This window comes from Oryctolagus cuniculus, chromosome X (genome assembly GCF_051225735.1).
Source record: "Oryctolagus cuniculus isolate XC-2025 breed Fujian yellow rabbit chromosome X, ASM5122573v1, whole genome shotgun sequence".
NCBI classification, from domain to species: Eukaryota; Metazoa; Chordata; class Mammalia; order Lagomorpha; family Leporidae; genus Oryctolagus; species Oryctolagus cuniculus.
The window spans coordinates 96,667,687-96,671,364 of NC_142888.1; positions in this window are offsets into that span (position 1 = coordinate 96,667,687).

The following is a 3,678-nucleotide window of genomic DNA, read 5'->3' on the forward strand; positions in this document are numbered from 1 at the left end:
ACCATACTGTGTCTTTAGATTGTGTTATATACAGTGCTTACAGAACCAAAAGGTGTTGTCTAAAAGGTACAGATTTATGTAACTCTGGCCAACAAAAATTAAATTGCATTGGGAATTTAAGAAAATAAAAAATTGAAAAAAACCTTGATATTTAATTTTATATTTACATATCTATATTTATAATTGATATTATATGTTTACATCTACTTTAATATTTATAAATATTTCTATCTACTGAAGAATTTATGAATTCCAGGTGAAAGTGTCATGTAAATTATTTTTAAAAGCAACAGTGAAATTCTGGTTGAGTTAACATGGAGTGTTATGGGTTGGTATAGTACTAAGATTCAAAGTAATTCTTGTCAGCTGTTTATAGTTGATTTAGAAGTGAGGAATAAAATATTCTGTGGCATGTGGCATCCATTTAGCAATGGCAATCTTGTTTTCTGTGAAAGCTAAAACCACTTTGCTTTTCCTGTACCTACCTATTTTTACTGAATAAAGTAAATGCCTTGTCCATTAGTAATGTTTTTCTCAGGCTTTCTTCCTTCCATGGATGATAGTACAAGTGGTTCTAATGTGTCTTAACCTCTAAATGCAAATTTATTTCAACACAAGGGATGGTCATAGGTGGCCTTTGCAATGGCACTATGTTTCCTTTTAGGTCATCCAATCTTACTTTACAATCCACCTTCTTTCTTTTTTGTACTCACAGATGGCTCATGAATGAAACGTTTGTCTTTTGAGAGCTTTATATTTCTCTACAGAATATTGTTTCTTAAAAGGAATTATAAACTTTTTTCAGAAGCATTTTGAAAAACAGAAAATGCCACAAGCTAGTTATCTTCTTTTATATCTTTAACTGTAACATTTCATATTTCATTTACTTGCAACATTTTCAGGTTCAAAATGTTTTGATATTTATATGGTTTTTGAGTCTTAATGGAACAGAGGATCAGATAGTCCTCTAGAATTGAAGCCTTTGTTCTTCAAAGCTATTCTTCTAAATTGTCTGCCACTTTCTTCCCCTCATTCTCACAGGAAAAGCGCTCTTCATTCTGACATTCCTTTTTCATATTCTGGGGAAGGAGCCATGCATTGTGCGTATTTTAAAAATGACTAGATTCTTTTTAAAGCTAGATAACAGTTGTGATGGAAGACATGCTTAAGTGGCTGCATATTGCACATAGAATCCTTTTCATGGCTTAGAGTATTTCATGATGTGGCCCTTGTTTGCTTTTCCATGCTGGCCATTTTGAAACTCCCTCCCTACAATCTGTACTTAAACCATTACACAGACTGTGAGATTCAGTCAGTAAGAGGCAATGAAACCAGATAATTTAAACAGGTATTATTTATATTGAGCACAAAATCAAGGTCAGCACACTATTATCTCCAGGTTCTTTGTCTGTCAGTACAATATCGAAAGTGTCCAGATGACAGACAACACAACAGGTAGGGCATTCTGTGGCTGAGAAAGAATTTCTATACTACAAGTAAATAATTTTATAGCCTGAAGCTGTAGCCAAAATCTATGGAAGATGAAGAAAAATGCCTTGTAACCCACCAGAATGAGAGCTGAAAATGAAAAACTCCTATATGACTGCCTCCTACAGATAGGGAAGTAAGTGTGCAAAGGTGTAGTAAAAGCTTCCCGCAAGACTGCCTCTCTTTCCATCATCTGGGAGGATCACAGAGTATTTTGCTAAGCTTCAGTGCGGCTGGCATTAAGACTTTCCTACTTTGCTAATGTACTTGTGATGTCATCAGGGTACCAGCATGGAGCACTCCCCCTATATTTGCAACCAGCTACACTAAATTATCTCCCAGGTCTCAATTTTCTCTCTTCCTTTTTGGATCAGGATGATTGTACATGTTTGTGGCCACAGCTTTATTTACTCTCATTTTTCTTAGTGTTTTCTGGGATTAACCTTGATACCTAAATTCCAGATTCTAAAATTGGTTCAGGTTCCAAATGAATTGATCAATCTATGTAAGTAAATGGTATAAATGAGTTAATATCTATAAGTTTAGGAGCAGAAAACATCTTCTAGATTGTGCCTATTCGTGAAGCTGTTGAACTGATTATAATGGTGAAATGTATGACAGTTAACTAGTGTTTGGAAGATTTGTCTTTACATATTTAAATGTCAGTTAGCATGGTATTATGTACATATACTTATTCAGGAGATAATTACCTAGCCTTGTGTTTCTGTTACCTGTGTTCACATAGCTCAGATGATTTATTATTAAGAATACAGAACTGGTTGTGTAATTTAATATTTTTCCTAACTTTTATCCCTCACATATTGTCTCTTTTTATTATTTTTATTGATATATTTGTTATTTGAGATGCACAGTTGCAGTAAGAGAGGAAAAGACAGACATAGAGAGAAATCTACCATTTACTGGTTCACTACTCAAATGGCTGCAATGACCAGTGATGATCTAGGCCAAAGCCAGGAACATGGAACTCCATCTGGCTCACCCACATGAGTGGTAAGGGCCCAAACGCTTGGACCATTTTCATCTGTTTTCCTAGGAAATTATGTAAAATGTGCACTATCTTTTAATTCGTTTTTTCCACAAACCTTTTGAACCTTCATCATATGCATATACCGTTTTAACAAAGGACATTCCATAAAAGCTTACCATGATAGGTAGAATATAAATTTTGCTTGCATGTGTGTATGTGTGTGTATATAATTATTTATGTTTTTATTTATTTGTCCTAAAATCTGATGGAGTTCCTTGGTTACTGTTTGTGAAGTTAATTTTAAAATCTTTTTCTGAGGTGAGACTTATCAATAATACATTTTTTAAAACTTTTTTATTTGAAAAAAGAGAAAGAGAGATCTTACATCTGCTGTTTTATGCCCTAGATGGCTACAATAGCCAGGTCTGTGCCAGGCTGAAGCTTGGTGCCAGGGGCTTCGTGCGTATCTCCCATGTATGTCGCAGGGGCCCAAGAGCTTGCTTCTACTGCTTTTCCCAGGCCCAGAACACCAGCCCCAAATGAGCAGGGAGACTTTTATTTTTTTTTCTGTTGTATTTTCTATGCCACTTCCTTACAAGATTAGAACAGGAAAAATAGGGCTGTCGTGGCACACCTAGAAAGCCACTTCCTACAATGCCAGCATCCCATAGGAAGTGGGTAGTGCTGATCCAGCAATCTGCTAATGTGCCTGGGGCAGCAATGAAAGATGGTGCATGTGCTTGTCCTTCTGCTACCCTCATATGAGACCCAGATGGAGTTCTGGGTTCCTGCCTTTGGTCTGGCCATGCCCTAATCATTTAAGTTGTTTGGGGAATGAACCAGCAGATGAGAGTTCTGTTTCACTCTACTTTTCAAACAAATTATCTTTTTTGTATGTTGGATGATTTTTTAAAATTTTATTTAAGGTGTACAAATTTCATGTATTTCCTATATACAGATTTAGGAACATTGTGGTACTTCCCACCATATCTTCCTGCAGCCCAGGCTCCCACCCTTCTTCTACCTCCCTCCCCTATTCCCATTCTTATTTTTCTCTAAGATCAATTTTCTGTTAATTTTTTACTCATAGGAATAGCCTTACACCTAGTAAAGACAAATAGTATGAAGGAAAAAAACACTGTTTCTCAACAGGAGAAACAAGGTGTGTTGGTGGGAGGTAGTGTAGGTTGGTTATGAAGTAG